We start from the raw sequence: 21,266 nt of genomic DNA, 5'->3' as shown, positions 1-21,266 counted from the left end.
TGTTCGATATTTTGATAGTATGTATGTTATGATTCCCATAGTGGTGTGATACGTCTCCAACGTATCTATAATTTATGAAGTATTCATGCTATTATACTATCCTTCTAGGATGTTTTATATGCATTTATATGATATCTTATATGATTTTTGGGACTAACCTATTAACCTAGAGCCCAGTGCCAGTTTCTGTTTTCTCCTTGTTTTAGAGCATCGTAGAAAAGGAAAACTAAACGGAGTCCAATTGACGTGCCACTTGACGGAGATCACTTTTGGACCAAAAGAAGCCCACGGAGTACCAGAAGCAGGCCAGAAGAGTCCCGGGCTGCCCACGAGGGTGGGGGGCGCGCCCACCCCCCTAGGGCGTGCCCCCTGCCTCGTGGACAGCCCGGAGACCCCCCTGACAAGAAATCAACGCAAAACTCTTCTATATATATCAAAACTTCCAAAAAGAAACCTAGATCAGAAGTTCCGCCTCCGCAAGCCTCTGTAGCCACGAGAAGTCAATCTAGGCCCTCTCCGGCACCCTGCCGGAGGGGGCCATCATCACCAGTGGCCATGTAGGAGTATCCTGGAGGGGCCATCATCACCATGAAGGCCAAGGACCAGAGGGTGGAGGCCATGGAGGAGGAAGCACAAGGGGGAGAACCTCTCCTCCTCTCTTCCGGTGGCGCCGGAGTGCCATCGGGAGGGGAATCATCGCCACGGTGATCGTCTTGACCAACATCACCATCATCATCACCATCCTCATCTCTTTTACGCGGTCCACTCTCCCGCACCCCGCTGTAATCCCTACTTGAACATGGTGCTTTATGCCACATACTATGATCCAATGATGTGTTGCCATCCTATGATGTTTTGAGTAGATATCTTTTGTCTTTGGGCTGATTGATGATCTAGATTGGTATGAGTTGTATGTTTTACTTTGGTGCTGCCCTATGGTGCCCTCCGTATCGCGCAAGCGTGAGTGATCCCCGCTGTAGGGCGTTGCAATACGTTCATGATTCGCTTATAGTGGGTTGGTGAGTGACTGAAACGCAAACCCGAGTAAGAGGGATTGTTGCGTATGGGAATAAAGAGGACTTGATGCTTTAATGCTATGGTTGGGTTTTACCTTAATGATCTTTAGTAGTTGCGGATGCTTGTTAGAGTTCCAATTATAAGTGCATATGATCCAAGTAGAGAAAGTATGTTAGCTTATGCCTCTCCCTCATATGAAACTGCAATAGTGATTACCAGTCTTGTTAACGATTGCCTAGGACAATTCCGCACACCGATCCACCATTATTCCACACTTGCTATTTCTAATATTTAGTAATATATTCTAACTTTATGATAAAAGCACCTACTTTTATATTTTAGCTCTCCGATATCATACAAAGTTATCCTCTTCATACCCACAACATAGTTTTATTTCTCATTGCTAGTTGGAAGCAAACGTTCGGTGTACGTAGAGTCGTATCAGTGGCAGATAGGGCTTGAGAGAATATTGATCTTACCTTTAGATTCTTGTGGGTTCGACACTCCATACTTATCACTTCCACCTTTGGAAATTGCTACGATGATTCCTTGCACTCGGGGATTATCAAGCTCTTTTCTGGCGCCGTTGCTGGGGAGCAATAGCGTGGGGTTGATATTCTCGTGTGTGCTTGTTTGCTCTCTTCACTAAGTAGATTTTGTTTTTCCTTTTTTTCTGTTTAGTTGTGGTTGAAACATACAATTTTTTTAAAATATTGAAAATACCAAAAAAAAATTTACTTGCCTCTCATGCCTAAAAAGTTTTTCAAAAAGAGAAGTGATTGGAAAGTTATGCATTGAAGAAGTGAGGGTCGACCTTGAGCACTCGTGTTCATGCTCACGGAAACAATGTAGAATTTTCATGGAAGTTTCTCTGTAAATAATTATCCCCTTATATATATATATATATATATATATATATATATATATATATATATATATATATATATATATATATATATCCATTGTATTATAAAAATAATGTGCCAAGCTTTGGTTTTAGGATGATTAGATTGCTTGTTTACTATGTGCAGAACAAAAACAGAAACTTTGGCTGTAGCGCGTGATTTTACATTTTTTACTGGAAAGTCAAATGGGTCTGAAACTTTTTGCACGTTACTTCTGTACAAATTGTTCAAATTTTCAAAGTTATTTCATAATTATTGGAGTCACAGAAGTTTACTGAACTTCCAGATTACTACAGACTGTCCTGTTTTAGACAGATTCTGTTTTCTATGTGTTGTTTGCTTATTTTGATGAATCTATGAGTAGTATCGGAGGGTATGAACCATGGATGAGTTGGAATACAGTAGATATTACACAAATATGAATTTAGAATGAGTTCACAATAGTATCTAAAGGTAGTGATTTGCTTTATTACACTAACGGATCTCACAAAGTTTTTGTTAAAGTTTTGTGTGGATGAAGTGTTCTAAGATCGAGGAGCTATCAATATGAGAAGAATAAAGAGAGGCAAGAGCTCAAGCTTGGGGATGCCCAAGGCACCCCAAGTAAATATTCTAAGTATACTCAAGCATCTAAGCTTGGGGACGCCCCGGTTGGCATCCCATCTTTCTTCTTCAACAAATTATCGGTACACCTCGGTTTTTGATTTGTTCACATGATTTGTGTCCTCTATGTTTTTATTTTATTTTAAGAACCATGATAGTATGAGATAGCCCTTCATTGGTTTATAGAATTCTTCATGTGCTTCACTCATATCCTTTAGGTATGATCTTGTATAATTGCTCTTTGTGCTTCACTTAAATCTTTTGAGTATGGTTTTATAGAATGCTTCGTGTGCTTCACTTATACATTTTGAGCTTGGACATTGGTTAGTTTATATTAATCGTAGAATGCTCCATGAACTTCACTTATATCTTTTGGAGTAATAATAATAATATTATCTAAAGCGGGTTTGGAAGAGTGTCAACTTTAGGAACTAGTGATCCCGCTATTCCGAATGAGGAGAATTTTGCTTATGTGGAGAGTAGTAAAATTTCTATGCTTGTAGATCATGAAAAGAATGCTTTATGTGATGGTTATGTTCTTGAATTCATTCATAATGCTACTGAAAATTATTATGAGGGAGGAATATATGCTTGTAGGAGTTGCAATAATATCTAGTTTTCCTCTCAATGTCCTTAAAGTTTTGAAGTATACTTGTTTTGCCTTCCTATGCTAGTTGATTCTTGCTCCTATAAATTATGTACTCAAAAAATCCCTAGGCATAGTAAGTGGGTTAGGTTTAAAGATGCTAGTCATATTCTTCATGATGCTCTCTATATGTTTTAATTCTTATCTTTTATGTGAGCATCATTGAAATCATCATGCCTAGCTAAAAGGCATTAAAGAAAAGCGTTTGTTGGGAGACAACCCAATATTTGCCTTTAATGTTTTTATGTGTTCTCATGGTTAAGATACTGTAGTAACCATGTTTTATAGCTTTTGTTTCAATAAAGTGCCAAGTAAGACCTTTGGGAAGACTTGGGTGAAAGTTAATGTGATCTTGCTGTAAAAAATAGAAACTTTGTGCTCACGAGATTAGCTGCCATTTTTTACAGAAGAGTGCTTTGGTGCTGATTCTTTTTGCAGAATATTAATAGAAAAATTCCGCACGTCCACCAATTTATTTCATAATTGTTTGAGTAGCAGTAGTATGGTTAGTGTTCAGATCATTACAGACTGTTCTGTTTCTGATAGATTCTGTTTTCATTGCATAGTTTGCTTGTTTTCTAGTTTCTATGACTTATATTCCTGAATATAAATTATAGAAATGATATGGTACAGTAGGCATTGTGTGAGAACAATTACGATCTTTGTCTTTGACAGTACCAAGGTGAATGGTTTACTCTTTATCATACTAACCTATCTCACGAAGTTCCGTTAAGTTTTGTGTGGTTGAAGTTTTCAAGCTCTGGGTTTGATATCGATATAAGGAAAATAAGGAGTGGAAAGACCCTAAGCTTGGGGATGCCCAAGGCACCCCAAGGTAATATTCAAGGAAGACTCAAGCTCCTAAACTTGGGGATGCCCCGGAAGGCATCCCCTCTTTCGTCTTCAAAACTATCAGTATACCTGACTTGGAGCTATATTTTTATTCACCACATGATATGTGTTTTGCTTGGAGCGTATTTTCAATTTTACTTTATAATAAAATCATTGGATCTTAAATATTGAATGAAACATAATCCTCCCATGGCTAGTTAATTATTTGACTACTCAGTGTTCTTCACTCGTATCTTTTTGGAGTAGTTTGTCATTTGATCACGTGCTTCATGTATATTCTATGAGTAAATGGTTGAATGAATCGAATGTCATAAATCTGAATTTATATATGTTTCATGGGGAGTAATGACTTCACACATAATAAATATAGGTAGTAAACTTATTGAAAGTTAGCAAATGTAGAATTGGTCACTTGAACAATTCATGAAAGAATATTGAAGGAAGAGAGGTTTCACATATAAATATACTATCTTGGACATCTTTTATGATTGGAAGCACTCATTAAAATATGACATGCTAAAGAGTTGACGTTGGACAAGGAAGACAATGTAATGGGTTATGTTTTCTTATATCCAAAATAAAGTATATTGTCATGGATCATCCAACATGTTGAGCTTGCCTTTCCCCCTCATGCTAGCCAAATTCTTTGCACCAAGTAGAGATACTACTTGTGCTTCCAAATATCCTTAAACCAAGTTTTGCCATGAGAGTCCACCATACCTACCTATGGATTGAGTAAGATCCTTCAAGTAAGTTGTCGTCCGTGCAAGCAATAAAAATTGCTCTCTAAATATGTATGATTGGTTGGTGTGGAGGAAATTAGCTTTATACGATCTTGTGATGTGGAAGAAATAAAAGCGACGGACTGCATAATAAAGGTTCATATCACAAGTGGCAATATAAAGTGGCGTTCTTTTGCATTAAGATTTTGTGCATCCAACCATAAAAGCGCATGACAACCTCTGCTTCCCTCTGCGAAGGGCCTATCTTTTATTATTATGTTCTACTTTATGCAAGAGTCGTGGTGATCTTCACCTTTCCTTTTTACATTTTATCCTTTGGCAAGCACAGGGTGTTGGAAAGATCCTGATATATATATATCTAATTGGATGTAAGTTAGCATGAGCTATTATTGTTGACATTACCCTTGAGGTAAAAGGTTGGGAGGCGAAACTATAAGCCCCTATCTTTCTCTGTGTCCGATTAAAACTCCATAACCACAAGTATTGCGTGAGTGTTAGCAATTGTGAAAGACTAAATGATAGTTGAGTATGTGGAGTTTGAGTGTTCGCAACTCCATAACCACAAGTATTTACCTACTCGAGGACGAGCAGGAATTAAGCTTGGGGATGCTGATATGTCTCCAACGTATCTATAATTTATGAAGTATTCATGCTATTATACTATCCTTCTAGGATGTTTTATATGCATTTATATGATATCTTATATGATTTTGGGACTAAACTATTAACCTAGAGCCCAGTGCCAGTTTCTGTTTTCTCCTTGTTTTAGAGTATCGCAGAAAAGGAAAACTAAACAGAGTCCAATTGACGTGCCACTTGACGGAGATCACTTTTGGACCAAAAGAAGCCCACAGAGTACCAGAAGCAGGCCAGAAGAGTCCCGGGCTGCCCACGAGGGTGGGGGGCGCGCCCCTGCCTCGTGGACAGCCCGGCGACCCCCATGACGTGAAATCAACGCAAAACTCTTCTATATATACCAAAACTTCCAAAAAGAAACCTAGATCGGAAGTTCCGCCGCCGCAAACCTCTATAGCCACGAGAAGTCAATCTAGGCCCTCTCCGGCACCCTGCCGGAGGGGGCCATCATCACCGGTGGCCATGGAGGAGTATCCCGGAGGGGCCATCATCACCATGAAGGCCAAGGACCAGAGGGTGGAGGCCATGGAGGAGGAAGCACAAGGGGGAGAACCTCTCCTCCTCTCTTCCGGTGGCGCCGGAGTGCCATCGTGAGGGGAATCATCGCCACGGTGATCGTCTTCACCAACATCACCATCATCATCACCATCCTCATCACTTTTACGCGGTCCACTCTCCCGCACCCCGCTGTAATCCCTACTTGAACATGGTGCTTTATGCCACATATTATGATCCAATGAACGCGGTCCACTCTCCCGCACTCCAGGTAGGGCTTGATCTTACCTTTAGCTCCTTGTGGGTTCGACACTCCATACTTATCACTTCCACCTTTGGAAATTGCTATGATGATTCCTTGCACTTGGGGATTATCATGGTGTCATGTGAACGTCGAGTACATGACACTTCACCATAGTTGGGCCTAAGGGAACGCATTGTGGAGTACCAATTAGATGATGGGTTGTGAGAGTGACAGAAGCTTAAACCCCAATTTATGCGCTATTCCTTACACTACTGCAGGATGGTCCAAAGGCAACACTACGATCAAAGACCCTTCGACGAAATTGTGGGCGATGCCATAATCACAAACGGTGATGTAAAAGAACCATCAAAAAGGTGCAAAACATTTGCGATGGCGAAGCTATCAAACACGGTTCAGATTTTAGTTGCATCTGCGATGCAGGGCATACGGTTTAGCTCAATGAACTGTTTGCAATGAGGCGGAACAAAAGAAACGGGCAGCCTGATGAAGGCGTGTGCGATATAGAGCATATGGTTCACTCGGATGAACTTTTTATGATTAGGCAACACAAAAGAAACGATCAGCCAGATCAAGGTGTGTGTGATACGCGGCAAACAGGTCCGTAATCAGAAATGTGTGCGAAGACAAATAATAACACAGACAATTGCTGCTAATAAGCCGTGTGAATTGCTCTGTCTATAGTAGAATAACATGTATGTATGTATGTATGTATGTATATATAACTAAAATAAACATCCAATTACATAAGTGACTATACAGATCATTCACACACACCTCAATAAACAATTGCATGCATTCTAAAGTAGGAGAAACAATCGTCTAGTCATCTACTTCTTGTGACGGTCCCGCCATTGCTATGTGGCTTGATCCCTCATCTGGGTCAGGAAGAAGATTGTTCCTCATGTCAACTATCCGCTTGTACATCTCGTAGCTTGTGTACGCGTCCATGGCTGCGTACTTGACATGTTGTTCATCCAGTATCTCATGCCACACACTATGCCAGGCGTTCTTGTCCTTATTGCTCTCATCCTTCATCTTCACGTAGTAGGGGTCGATGATGGCCAAGGCGAGGTCAACCAGGGAATTCAATTTGTTTTTGTCGCTGCCCTAGACCTTGTAGTGGTGCTGGATGTTGACATGATTCGGGCATTTCAAGTCCAAAACCTTGAGCGCTTTTAGATCGTTGGTGGTGTCCACCGTAGCGAAACTGTAGTCGGAGCTGTTGATAAACCTGGAGAAACGCTCGCAAGGCCTTGTGGCAAGGTGGTAGTGGTAGACGGGGACGTCATGTCGCACACACAACTGGGCAACGGCAACCTTTTGATCGTGCCCAGCACGACCGATGGTGTACTCGAGGTCAAAGCCGACCACTCGGTACTTGTCCTCAACACGGAACTGCTCCATAGTTTGGATGGAGCCATCCATCGAGACTGGATCGTTCGTGCACACCACCGAGAGGGCCTTCCCCTCACATGGGTGTCCACTATGTGATGGGTGGTCAACTGCCCGCCGTTGTCGTCGTCGGCCGCTGGGAGCGCCATTGGAGCCACGGGGAGCGCCATTGGAACCGCTGGATGTCCTCTCTGTATGTGTCCTCGTGGGTGTGCTTGTTGTGTCGTGTGAGACGAGAGATGAAGGTAAATGGCCGCAGGAATAAAAGGGGGCCGAGCAGCGTGGATTCTCGGCGCGTCCGCATGGCAAATTTTGTAGTGGGTAACTGCATCGTCGCGCCGAGCATGGCGCAACCGCTTGCACACGAACGTGCGTGATCGTGCGCTGGTCCCAAACACTGGCAGCACACATGGAGGGACGAGGGCAAAGCACCCGAAGGGATGCGAGAGTAGAGCGCATGCGGCGGGACGCGAGAGTAGAGCGCGCCGCGGCCGCTTGAACCGCAAGCAACCACACATATAAAGCAGATGAACAGGTAGGAAATGGTTGCCTACAAGCCGCCCGACAGTTGCGTCGCTTGCACATGAAAGTGCATCGGCCCCAAACACTGGCAGCGTGCATGGAGGGACAAGGGCAGAGTACCCGGAGGGACGCGAGAGTAGAGCACGCGCGGCGGGACGCGAGCAGAGCGCTACGCGACCTCCTGAACCGCAAGCAACCACACGCATAGAGCAGATGAACAGGCAGGAAATGGTCGCCTACAAGCCGCCCGATAGTTGCGTCGCTGCATAGAGAGCGGCCGTGTGCTACTACCTCCGTCTAGTCTATAGTCTCCTTTATATTCTGTGCCATACTTTGCCCTGAAATTTAACCAACAAAATGTTAATGCATGTTTTAAAAATTATATAATTGGAAACTATGTTCAAATACAAATCCAACTATATAATCATTGGTGACATGCATTCGTATTTTATTAGTTAAACCATACTTATAAACCAGGATGATGATATAGTAGTAATTAAATCGCAAACGTTTTTTTATTAACCGTATGTGTACGTGGCCTTTCGTCCTCCTCTCGCACGTCTTGTCACCCCACTTCCGCAGCCGGCTTACAACGCAAGCTTGCGCAGCGCGCGGGGGTGTTCTTTTGGCCAAACAGTGGCGCCAATGAATCGTCGGTGAGCCTGCTCCCGCGTGACCTCGCAGGTTGCCGCGCAAGCTTCCCACCCGACTCGGTGAAATCCCTCAAAATCCCAATGCTTACTGGCCTGCTATAAAAACCCTCATGGCCGGCGAGTCCTGCGTCACATTTTCCCCTCCCTCCCTGTAGCTTATCTCGTCTGCTTCTCCCACAATCGCCAATGGCATCGGTCCGCCGTCGTCGCTCAGCCACTCCGCCATCATCATAGGACAACTCCAGCTGGGGGGGCTACACCGCGGCGGCGGCGTAGTCCCCAGCATAGTGTTGTGTGCGTGGCGTCCCTGTTGGGTGTGCGTGTAACAACCACCACACGCTCCGCCGCCGGTGCCCGTTCGCAGCTGTTGCCGGCCGCCGTTGCCGCCACACCACCGTCGAAAGCCAGGGCCATCGCGCGCTCCGCCGCCGCGGCCCGAAGGCGGGAGGTGGCCGTCGTAGCTGCCACCCCACTGCCGGCCATTGTGGCCATCACCCGCTCCGCCACCGCAGCCCGAAGGTGGGAGGTGGTGGTTGTGGCCGCCACCCCGTCGTCGGCCGCCATGGCCGCCAGCCGACTGTCGACTGCCGGGGTCATCACCCGCTCTGCCACCGCCGCTCGAAGGCGGGAGGTGGAGGTGGATGCCTGCACGTGCGTCAGCGACCTTGCATGCTACACCGAGTTCCTGCGGGAGGAGGAGCGCCTCGTCAACCACGCAAAGAGTGTTGCCGCCGCCACCACCGCGGCACATGTCGCATCAGAGGTGAGGAATCGGGAGATCTACAAGGAGAACCACCGTTTCAAGAGGGGTCGTTTGGAGCAGCAGAGGGCGTTCGAGGTGAGCTTCGCTGAAGCCGCAACAGCGGTAGGCACCGTATTGCTATTGCCCAGATCATCGGTAGGCTCCTCCTCCTCCGCCTCTCACTGAGCGCGCTTGACAGAGGAGAGGCAACCATAAGTAGTATAAAGCCCCTCCGCAATAGTAGTATTTAGGGGCTATTTTGTTCAGTTCATCTGACTATAGACGTGGTGGAACTGTACAACATACTTAAAATTAGCTAGTATATATAGTTGAACTAGCTATTTCAGTACGTGCTTGGCAACAATTGGGGAAAAGTTTGGTCGGTTTAGCTGTCGAGTTGAACTGTTTGTATAAATTAAGAACGACTGCTTAATCTATGAATGAAATATATGCTTAATTACTGAATTTCAGTTGCAAAAATTAGATACTGCTAGTGATTTTTAGCTTCATATTTTGACAAATAACAGTGTTACAAGGATTGACAAATCTTACCAAATTGTCTGTACGTGGTTGCACATGGGTCATCCAAAACAACCGTTTGCATTGAAGGGATGCACAAATCCCGCGCTGCTCTCACTTTGCTTACGGGTGTTCTATCTAAAACGTTTGCGATCAAGAGCAGCAGAAATCCTGCTCGACACATTTTCACTTGGCTTCCTGGGGAAGCTGTCTGTTTGCATACGGGTGTTCTACCTAAAATGTTTGCGATGATTGTTTTATATTTAAAAAGGGAATTAAACTAAAGATTGGGCGCAATTAATGGAGAGGATGCAAGCAAGGCGGGTGGCAAGGAAGTCAAAGTGCTCGCTTCCCAGTGAACCTGCGCAGCGTACAGCTCACACGCTTCCCGGTGAGCCTGTGCATTCGAGGACAGCTTGCACGCCTCTCGGTCAGCCTGCCCACCAGACGGCGCTCGCACGCCTCCCGTTCAGTCAAGGTCAAGAAGCTGTCCGCACAGCATTTCCTACGACCATTAAAACCAAGACACGTGGCGTCACGTGAATCGTTAATAGAACGCACATGGTTTGAATTATACAAACGTTTGAGATATTAAAGTGGCAGCTATTTTTTCAAAATGCCTTGCCCTGGTGTTTGAAATTCAGTCTCATTTCTTGCATGGGACCTAAGCATGCACCCAAGGACACATATTTGATTTTTCAACCAACTTATAGGCACTAGAGCATGTGCATGTAGTTCAAATTTGAATTATGCACATAAATGCATTGAAAACTCAATTAATGCATAAAAATGTCCAAAAGAACCCCGAAAAATCACAAAAAATCACACAACACTCATGTTGTTCTATGTTGACACGAGAAAAAAAATTGAAAGCAATAAGAGGCAATGGATATCGTTTCGTCCCCAAAGGTGGGACGTTCCCTACCGAAAACCATCATGCTTGTTGTGAGAAGCTCCGGTTTGTGAGAATCATATACCCGAACCTACCCCAAATGGGACAAAAATTTTACCACAGCATGTTGATGCCACTCCATGATAGCAAACCAAGTTTCATAAATTTCAGACGGGTTTTGGATTTACTAGAATTTAAAAACTAGGCATCTCAATGTTTTGCCGGCAATGAACGGTTGTCGGATTTCGGGTTCCGGCAGACCCTTGAGGTTCGAACACTAGGGTGCGCGCGGAGATCTCTCCCCTACCGATCTACGTCCAATCTCCTCGCGTGATCTAAGCTGGGAACAACGAATAACACAAGGGACACGAGGTTTATACTGGTTCGGGCCACCGTTGTGGTGTAATACCCTACTCCAGTGTGTGGTGTGGTGGATTGCCTCAGGGGCTGATGATGAATAGTACAAGGGAAGAACAGCCTCGCGAGAGGTGTTCTTGAGCTGGTGTGATGAACTTCTGGGGTGAGTTCAGTCGCCTCTCTCTCTCTCTCTGCTAGGGCTCTATCAGATCTCTCCATCCCCCTCCATACTTTGTGGTGGCTAGCTCTATTTATAGAGGCCCTGGGCCTCTCCCCAAATAATGAACGGGAAGGGCGCCAACAATTGGCCATTTTGAAGGGGAACATCTAGTACAAGTTATCCTGACCAAAGGTGGTCTTCGGCTGCCAAAAGTACTAGTGATGACGCCGTCTTGGGCTCCACGGTGACCTCCGTCCTGCCGCTCTGCTGGTCTTGGTCTTGTTGCACCGGAATGGCAACCTTTGCCCGACGCCTTGGCCTATGCTTGCCCCCTTTGCACCAAAGGGGAAACAAGGATGCTGTGTAGGCCAGCGCCTGCCTGGTCTCGATCGTCATGTCTTGCGTCACGGGCTCCTCACGAGGTACCCCTGCCTTGATCTCTCTGCCTCCTCGCGAGCCTGCCTGATGAGGCTGCCTCTGAGGAAGCTTTCTGTCGTCCGCCCCGCGAGGCTTGGCCCCTCGCGAGGGTCTTGAGCTTGAGCTGATGAAGATAGGCCACGCTGGGCCCCCACTTGAGCCACGCCACAGGCCGCAGGCAGGCAAGTCTGGGGACCCCCGTTCCCAGAACGCCGACAGTAGCCCCGAGCCCAAGGCGCGCCCGGGCTTGGCCTAGCAGGGAAGCGAAGAGGCAAGCACGAAGCGCCGCCGGCCCCAATAGCCTGCGGCCTTGGGTGCCGCATGGCGATTGATTGGACGTGGGTGACTGCGCTTCCCCATGACGCCTCGGCAACCGCACGACTTGACAAGTCCCTACATGCAGAGAAACCGGTCATGATTACCTACGATCGTGGTGCTCGGCGGTTAGCCTCCTCCGGCTATAAGTACGGGGCTGCGCGAGCCCCTTCAGTCCATCCCTTGCCGCTGCTCCTTTCCTCCTTCGTCCTCGTTCTTGCTTCTCCTTACGCTAATGGCACCAATCCACCGGTTTTCTGCAGAAGAGAAGGGAAAGGCCCCCCGAGAGAGTCCTGACCCACTTCCGCTGAAGAAGCGGCTGGTCCTCTGCCACCAAGATGAGGGTGCTCAGCAGGAGGTATCGAGGCCCTGGTATGAGCGGCCGCCGCTGGGGTATCCGCTACCCTTGTACGCCCGCGTCTTCAGTCCTGGGGGAGAAGGCGTCGAACGACATCGACGGTGCCGCCGTCGCTGCCGGCGAGTCACGGTGGTGCGCGTCGTTCCTCCTGGAGTCCACGCCGAGCGCTCCTCTCGCGAGCTTGTGCTCCATGCTGCCATGCCTCCAAGCTCTTGGATTCGCCTTCCTCCCTCCTTCGCCTTCGAGATGCCGCCGAGCGGGGCTCTGGAGCTCTGGCTGCAGCACGCTGACTGCAGTACCCTTGCGACCGGAGCGGAGGTCGCTGTCGTCTCTCCGGGCAAGGTCTTCATGACCCAGGGCTGGGCGAGATCGTTCGGGTCTGCCGGACGGTAGGTGCCCTCGTAATTCATCTTGAATATGACGGCGCCTCCCTGATGTTCTTCAAGTTCTTCGATGCTGAAGGATGCCGACTGGAGTGCTGCCCCAGGGAGAGTGGCAGGGGCAAGGAACCAGTGAGGACCTGGCCCGCCCATCGGCCCTCCAGCAGCTCCTCAGGCAGCAGCGGAGGAGCTGAGGAATCCGGCGGATCCCCCAGGCTCCTCACGACTCCGGAGATGAGCGACGACAGCTACGAGCCCCCGAGCTCGCGCCGTGCTCGGGGCGGGGCAACTGCGTCCAGCCACTGATCTGGATGGGGTTGGCGCTGGTGTTGGGCAGCCCACTATTGATGATGGTGTCCCTTGCGGAGGTGCGGGCGATTAGCGTTCCTTAGGATTAGTACCCTTGTTCCCTGCGAGTAATCGAAGCAACACCCCGTGGGGGTATGTAAGGCGCCTGCCATGTCTTTTGTGAACATTATGTCTTAATATGAATCAATGTGAGGTGCTCGTCCTGTCCTGGCTCGGCTCCCCCTTTCTATCCTCACGAGGACTTGGCGCTCTACGCCGACAGGTCCCAGTCCCCAGGCAGGCTTCAGCCGTCGCTGGTATGCCAGGTCGCGATGCCGTGGTCAAGGCCAGGAGGTGGGCGGCCCAAGGTCCGGTAAGAGCCCCCGAGTCGTGATGCTCGGGAGGTCCCCTTTAGTGCTCAAGCAGCCCTCGCTGGGCGAGAAAGGAAGGCTATGTCGCCATGACAGAGCCGCACTGGGCGAGGGTTTGGCGCTGCGTTGATCCAACTCCTGTAAGGGCGTGACTTATCTCTTAAGTCTGGTGTAGTTCCTCGGTGAAGCGCCCGGCACGAGTGGTGGCAGCTGAGGCGCTGCTGGGTTAGGTCCTTGCGAGCTTCTTACCACTCCCCCGCACTTTCCTTAACGCTCTACGTCCTCAGGTCCCGGCCCTCGAGCGAGCTTAGCCGCCGCTGGTATGACAGGTCGCGGTGCCGTGGGTCAAGGCCAGGGGGTGAGGGCTGGAGAGCCAGTAGGAGCCCATGAGTCGCGATGCTCAGGCGCCCCCCTTTTAATGTGCAAGCGGTCCGTCCCAGAGAGAGGGAGAGATAGCTCGCGACGTCCCCAGCATTGCTCCTGGAGTAGGTCCTGCACACCAATCATGAAGAGAAACAAGACCTGTCGTTACGGTTGCCAGCCAACCTTTGGTCGCTCCGGGGAAGTGATTGGGGCACTGAGGGCCTGGTGAGGTGGCGCCCTGCGGGGCTACCGCGGCCAGAGCTCGACCACTCCGGTTTATCAGCGTTGCAGGGACAGACTCGTGCGCAAATGCCGTGCCAGAGCAAGCGGCTCCATAGGTAGGCGTCAATCGAGCAAGCGATTAGGTCGGGTATGTTAAGCACACAGGAGGAAATTCATTTTAAATAGACGCGAGAAAAGCAAATGCCGCTGGGCCAGGCCCGAGTAGCTCGGGGATGATGCAGCCCGAGGGGCGCCCCCAACAAGGTAAGTAAAGAGCATAAGCAAAATGGATACATGCCGGAGGGACGGACCCACGCGACCTGGGAATGATGCGGCCCTGTGGGCGCTCCCAGCTAAAAACGGAATTTAGAAAGATGTCACCTAGTGCCGTTGAAGATGAAGTGATGGTGAAGAAGTGGGTGATGCGCGATGATGACGTCGACCCTCACGAGCCCCCAGGCCCAAGAGCCTCGGGAGGCTCCGGGGACACAGATGGGTTTCCGAGGGCCATCTCCATCTCCGCCAGGACCGCGCAATGCCTGACCTCTTGAGCCTCCAGAATGCTCCTCAGCAGGCGCTGATGAGCGGCGACCGCGTTCGGCAGGCCGAAAGGCATGCGAACGTACCTGTGAGGTGGACCCTCGCAGCGCCCCACGCGCGAAGGCCAGAGGCACTCCTGAGACACGGCTCGGTTGAGCCCTGGCACGTCGATGCAGACGCGCAGTCCACCATCCTCGCCTGGATGTGGGGCTACGATGGGGAAGCGGCGGCTGCCGCGCATGACTCTCGACTCCTGTAGCTCGTGGGTGTTTCTTGCGATGAACTCCTGAGGGTTTGGTCTTCCTTGCCTTGTACCTTCCCGAGGGAAACGTGTCTGGAAGCACCCCTCCAAGTGGTGCCCGAGCGCCTCCCTCGCGACCTTGGCAAAGTCGGTGGCTCTCCAAGAAAGAGCCCCCGAGCCCTGCTTGAGGAGGGCGCCGGGCGTGCCTTCCTATGCGAGAGAGGGTGGCGCTCCCTGATTGGGCGCAGATCCTGATGCAACACCTCCGGAGGCGCCTGCCTCCATATGGCTTGGGCCAGGAGAAACCTTCTTCTTCTTAAGGGTCGCTTCGGGAAGTCTTCAGTTCCTGTGGTCCGGGTCTTCAATTGCTGCGGCTTGGAACGCGCGCTCAAGTGAACACACAGCGTCCCTTTCTTCACAGGGTACGGTGATGACTCCACCGCTTCCTGGCATCTTAAGGACATCGTATCCATGGTGAGTTACAGCCATGAACTTGGCCAGGGCTGGGTACCCGAGGATGGCGTTGTAAGGCAGACGGATGTGGGCGACATCGAAGTCGATGAGCTCGGTGCGGTAGTTGTTGTGCTGCCCGAAGGTGAATGGAAGGCGAACCTGCCCTATTGGAACAATGGAAGCATCAGTGACTCCTGAGAAGGGCTTGGTCGGCTGAAGCTGATCGTACGACACTTGGAGATTGTCGAACGTCTCGACGGACAGGACGTTGAGTCCTGCTCCGCCGTCAATGAGGGTCCTGGTGACCTGCACGTTGCTGATGACTGGGGAGCAAAGCATCGGGAGGACTCCGGCCGTTGCGCGCACTTGAGCTGATCCGCTGAGCTGAGCGTGATAGCGCACACAGACCACTTGAGAGGACACGTGGCGTCAAGCTTGGGGAGGACTGCATTCGCCTCACGAGCAAACTGCTTGAAGATGCGCTGTGAGGCTGGGGCCTGCACGCCACCCAAGATGCAAGAGATTGCGCGCGGCTCCTGGAAGCCCCCAGCTCCCTCGTCTTGATGTTGGTCTTCGTTCCTCCTTGGCGGTGGCGGCAGAGGAGGAAGGCCTGCGTTGCCGTGTGGGTGATCCTCACGAGGCCGATCTCTCCAGCCTTCCTCGCGAGGCTGGTCCTGCCAGTGATCCTCGCGAGGTCGGTCACGCCACCCTTGGCGAGGGCCACGGTCTTCCCATCATCCGCCACCTCTTCCTCCTCCTCAGCCATAGCCCCTGTCGTCGCGCTCGGGGCGTCGGCCGACACGTCCATCTCTCACGGCCCTGAGCTCTTGACATTTGTTGGTGTTGTGGGTGTGGAGGTCGTGGTACACGCAGTACCAGCTGCCCTTGGATGACTCAGGCTGATCCCTGCCTCGCTTGGTGTCCGGTTCCGTTGCAATCACGACAGCCCCCTTGCGCTTCAGGTCCTTGGCCTTGGGCTTCTTCTCTTCTGGGTCGGCAGCCGAGAGTTCGAGGAGGGAAAGGTGCCCTTCCTTAGCCCTGGCGCACTTGGTTGCCAAGTTGAATAGCTCCAGGGATGTGCACGGGTCTTCATGGATTGCTAGCTCCTCCTTCATCTTGATGTCGCGTACGCCATCGGAGAAGGCCAAGATGATGGCTTCTTCAGTCACCTTGGGGATCTTGAGGCGAGCATTGTTGAAGCGCTGGATGTATTTCTGCAGGGTTTCCCCTTGCTGCTGCTTGATGCGGCGCAGATCGCTCACGGCCGGGGGCCGGTCACGAGTGCCCTGGAAGTTGGCGATGAAGCGAGTGCGCATCTCGTCCCAGGAGGAGATCGTGCCAGGAGCCAGGTTCAAGAGCCAGGTGCGGGCCCCGTCCTTGAGCGCAATGGGAAACCAGTTCGCCATGACCCTTTCATCTCCGTTGGCGGATTTGATGCATAGCTCGTAGAGCTGTAGGAACTCCGCGGGGTCGGCCGTGCCATCGTAGCGAGGGGGCAGGTCAGGCTTGAACTTGCCTGGCCATGCGACGCCGCCCAGCTCGGGGGTGATGGGCTTGTTCCTGGGGATTACCGCGCGCCGCTACCAGGAGCAGCGCGAGGTCTTGGCGTGGAGGTGCAGGGACACGATCTTGGCGCGCCGGCGCTGGGAGCGCGTGAGGACCTTCTTGGGGACGAGGGATCTCTTGGCAGCTCCTTTCTTGCCGCGCAGGCGCCAGACACGGAGGGTCTCGCCTTGGGGCTGCGCGCCTTGGAGCCAGGGCGCCTTCTTGGGGAGGAGGTGGTGGAGGCACCTCCTGATCCTCGCCTCCTGCGCGGAATGGAGGGCGAGGCAGCGAGAAGGACGGCAAGGGGGAGCTCCCTGCGGCACTGACGAGCTCGGTGATGCGGGCGAGCCAGTCCTCGTAGAGGTCGTCGATGGGGCGGTAGTGCAAGAGCTCTCTTGCCAGGAGCAGCGCGGCGTGCGCGTTCGTGGGGGCGCGACGGGCATGGGACGACGAAGCGGCTGGAGTTAGCGACGGTGTGGCGGTGCGGCCCTCCCGCCGTACCGAAGGATGCTGGGATGAGACCTGCTGCTCGTTCCCCGTCGGGCCGGTGGCGGCGTTGGCAGTAGGCGATGGGGAACGACGAGGGCGTCTGCCGACGGGTGCCGTCTGGGCGACGCGGGTGGCGAGAGCAGCCCAGCGCTCGGCGCAAGCCTGACGAGCGTCAGCCATGGACACGACGGAAGTTCACACGCGAACAGCGGAATAAAGATTCCGGCGCACCCCTACCTGGCGCGCCAAATGTCGGATTTCGGGTTCCGGCAGACCCTTGAGGTTCGAACACTGGGGTGCGCGCGGAGATCTCTCCCCTACCGATCTACGTCCAATCTCCTTGCGGGATCTAAGCTGGGAACAATGAATAACACAAGGGACAGGAGGTTTATACTGGTTCGGGCCACCGTTGTGGTGTAGTACCCTACTCCAGTGTGTGGTGTGGTGGATTGCCTCATGGGCTGATGATGAATAGTACAAGGGAAGAACAGCCTCGCGAGTGGTGTTCTTGAGCTGGTGCGATGAACTGCTGGGATGAGTTCAGTTGCCTCTCTCTCTCTCCGCTAGGGCTCTATCAGATCTCTCCATCCCCCCTCCATACTCTGTGGTGGCTAGCTCTATTTATAGAGGTCCTGGGCCTCTCCCCAAATAATGAGCGGGAAGGGCGCCAACAATTGACCATTTTGAAGGGGAACATCTAGTACAAGTTATCCTGACCAAAGGTGGTCTTCGGCTACCAAAAGTACTAGTGATGACGCCGTCTTGGGCTCCACGGTGACCTCCGTCCTACCGCTCTGCTGGTCTTGGTCTCGTTGCACCGGAATGGCAACCTTTGCCCGATGCCTTGGCCTGTGCTTGCCCCCTTTGCACCAAAGGGGAAACAAGGACGCTACGCAGGCCGGCGCCCGCCTGGTCTCGATCGTCATGGCTTATGTCACGGGCTCCTCGCGAGGTACCCCTGCCTTGATCTCTCCGCCTCCTCGCGAGCCTGCCTGATGAGGCTGCCTCTGAGGAAGCTTTCTATCGTCCGCCCCGCGAGGCATGGCCCCTCGCAAGGGTCTTGAGCTTGAGCTGATGAAGATGGGTCGCGCTGGGCCCCCACTTGAGCCACGCCGCAGGCCGCAGGCAGGCAAGTCTGGGGACCCCCGTTCCCAGAACGCCGAGAACGGTCCCCTGGAGTTTGAAATTCATTCCCATTTCTTGCATGGGACCTAAGCATGCCCCCAAGGACACAGATTTGATTTTTCAACCAATTTATATGCGTTGTAGCATGTGCATGTAGTTCAAATTTGAACTATGCACATAAATGCATTGAAAACTCAGTTAATGCATAAAAATGTCCAAACGAACACCGAAAAATCACAAAAATTCACACAATACTCCTGTTGTTCTATGTGGACAAGAGAAGAAAAATTGAAAGCAATCAGAGGCACTGGATATCGTTTCGTCCCCAAAGGTGGGACGTTCCCTACCGAGAACCGTCATGCTTGTTGCGAGAAGCTCCAGTTTGTGAGAAGCATATACCCAAACCTGCCCCAAATGGGACAAAATCACGACATGTTGATGGCGCTCCATGATAGCTTGCCAAGTTTCATGAATTTCAGATGATTTTTTGATTTACTAGAATTTAAAAACCAGGCATCTCAATGTTTTACCGACAATCAATGCTGCCCTTGTCGGATTTCGGGTTCCGGCAGACCCTTGAGGTTCGAACACTGGGGTGCGCGCGGAGCTTTCGCCTTCTACCTACCTGCACCCCTCCGCCTCACTAAGATCTAAGCGATGGAAAGAACAACACAAGAGACACAGGGTTTATACTGGTTCGGGCCACCGTTGTAGTGTAATAGCCTACTCCAGTGTGTGGTGTGGTGGATTGCCTCTTGGGCTGATGATGATGAGCAATACAAGGAAGAACAGCCTCGCGAGCGTCTGTTCTTGGCTGGGGGGATGAACTGCTAGGAGGAGTTCAGTCGCCCTTCTCTCTCTCTCTCCCTTCTCGATTCTCCCTCCGATTTCCATCCCTCTACCCTGGGGGTGGCTAGTCCTATTTATAGGCAAAGGCCCTGGGCCTCTTCCCAAATATTGAGCGGGAAGGGCGCCAACAATTGGCCATTTTGAAGGGGAACATCTGGTACACTTATCCTGACTAAAGTTGGTCCTCCCCTGCCAAAGGCTTTGGTCGTGACGCTGGCTTGGGCTCCACAATGACTTCCTCCCTGCCGTTGGACTGGTCTTGGTCTCGTTGCACCGAAACGGGTGCCTTTGCTTGACGCTCTCGCCTGCGCTTGCTCCCTTTGCACCAAAGAGGAAAGGAGGACACCGCGCGGCTGGCGCCCGCCTGGCACCCTTGGTCGTCATGGCTTGCGTCACGGGCACCTCGTGAGGTACCCCGCCTTGATCTCTCCGCCTCCTCGCGAGCCAGCCTGATGAGTCCGTGCCTGAGGAAGCTCCGTGTCGTTCGCCCCACGAGGCTTGGCCCCTCGCGAGGGTCTTGGGTCTATGTTGATGAAGAGGGGCCATGCTGGGCCCCCTTTGAGCCACGCCGCAGGTCGCAGGCAGGCAAGTCTGGGGACCCCCGTTCCCAGAACGTCCACTGTAGCCCCCGGGCCCAAGGCGCGCCCGGACTTGGCCGTGCAGGGAGGCGAAAGGGCAAGAGTGAAGCGCCATGGGCCCTAACAGCCTGCGGCCTTGGGCGCCGCGTGGCAGTTGATTGGACGTGGGCGGCACTGTTCCCCCACGCCCCCTTATTTTGCACCATGCTAGGCGGACTCGTAGTCGTACACAGCCGCTCCCCTTTCTGTTGCTCGAGCGCCCTCTGTCCTTCCTCCGCTCGAACTCCAGCTTATGTTTTCAACCCAATCTCGAACCTTCCCCCCCTTCCCATCGCCATGGCTCCGACGAAGAAGGGAAGAGGGAAGAAACCCATGCCTCCGCCTTGCTCGCCGCCGTTGGCGGGCCCCGCCGAGGGCTTGGGCAAGGTCAGCTCGGCTCTGGCCACTATCTTCAACGAATGCGGGAGGATGACGGCCTGGCCCGCCTCCCACTTCTCCATCAACAGGATAGTCACCGAGGTCTAGTATTTTTCCGACGCCCTGTGGGCGGGTCTGGTTCCCCCCTTTTCTGATTTCTTCAATGCCGTGCTTTCCCACTATCAGATCCACATGATGCATCTAGGTCCTGAATCCATCACCCTTCTTTTGGTCTTCGCCTTTGTTTGCGAGGCAATGATGGGCATCCTTCCTTCGGTTGCCTTGCTACGCCACTTCTTCTCTCTGCGTCTTGTCGACCCTACCCAATGCTCGGCGTGCGTGAGCTTCGCTGCCGCGTCTGAGACAACGGCCTCAGGGATTGACTTCAGGCTCCCTCCGCCTGCGGCTGGGTTCTGCGAGCGGTGGCTGTATGTGGATGTAGGGGTGCCCAGCCCCCTGCTATCGGAGCCAACTTCGCCTGCTGTCCCCAATTCGGGCTGGGGCCAAGAGACGCTTGAGAGCCCCCGACTCGTCTTCATCTGGCACCGCTTCGCGTTCTTGAGGTCGCTTGGCATGACAGCGCCCAAGGTGGTGAAGGAGTTCCTGCTTCGCCGCATTGCTCCTCTCCAACGCCACTCCCGCCAGATGTGGGCCTTCGGCGGGCGTGATGATCGTATGAGGCTCCAGGAAGAGGACCTGACGCCTGAAGTGCTGAGGACAGTGCTCTTGATCCTGACTGGGGACCCCAACCCTGGCAGCATCCAGCAGGGAGGGGCCTTGCTGTACCTCTGCCAGAACAAGGGCGATTTTGTGAATTAGATGCCTATCTTTGATGAGTGGGGGCCACGCCCCGCCGGCCTCCAGGGGCCTTGCGAGAACCCAGTGATGGTGACTGCCCTTCCAGTCGGCCAAGGCG

The sequence above is a fragment of the Triticum dicoccoides genome, chromosome 7A (assembly GCF_002162155.2).
Source record: "Triticum dicoccoides isolate Atlit2015 ecotype Zavitan chromosome 7A, WEW_v2.0, whole genome shotgun sequence".
NCBI lineage: Eukaryota > Viridiplantae > Streptophyta > Magnoliopsida > Poales > Poaceae > Triticum > Triticum dicoccoides.
This window is presented reverse-complemented; position numbering follows the sequence as displayed.